This window comes from Penaeus monodon, chromosome 20 (genome assembly GCF_015228065.2).
Source record: "Penaeus monodon isolate SGIC_2016 chromosome 20, NSTDA_Pmon_1, whole genome shotgun sequence".
Lineage (NCBI taxonomy): Eukaryota > Metazoa > Arthropoda > Malacostraca > Decapoda > Penaeidae > Penaeus > Penaeus monodon.
The window spans coordinates 26,046,191-26,046,624 of NC_051405.1; the positions used below are offsets into that span (position 1 = coordinate 26,046,191).

Below are 434 nucleotides of genomic sequence, written 5' to 3' on the forward strand. Positions count from 1 at the left end.
GAACGAGGCTTCGATATTGCAAGAGTGCAATATATCCAGGGTTCTGGATATATGAGTAACAATATGAAATTATATTGCATGAAAGGCTGTCTTATCTAAAACAAAGGATGCACATCCACGACCACCGGAAATGGGAGAAAGTTTCGTGAACACAGGGAGTTGGGTGAAGGTAAGGGTGGGGTAGAAAGATCCTTTATTGAACACAGGGAGTGGGATCAGGAACTCGTAAAGGGTGAGAAAGAGGGAGGCAGAAATTTATAAACACAGGGAGTGGGGTAAAGACAATAGATAAGGGAAAGTGGTGAATGGATTCGCGAGCACAGGTAGTAGGGAGAGATGGAAAGGAGATGTGATCCAGGAACAAGGTGTTTCTCTAATCCTAAAGCATGGAGTAGGATTCCTTTGCATTTGGTGTGAAAAGGTGTCCGCGACTC

At 44.2% G+C, this 434-nt stretch overlaps 1 protein-coding gene across 1 annotated transcript in view; it reads right to left on the minus strand.

Moving 5' to 3' along the window:
* Window positions 1-434, minus strand: part of LOC119585956 — a gene marked incomplete at its 3' end in the record, with an annotated part of 87,813 nt that overhangs the window by 8,732 nt on the left and 78,647 nt on the right.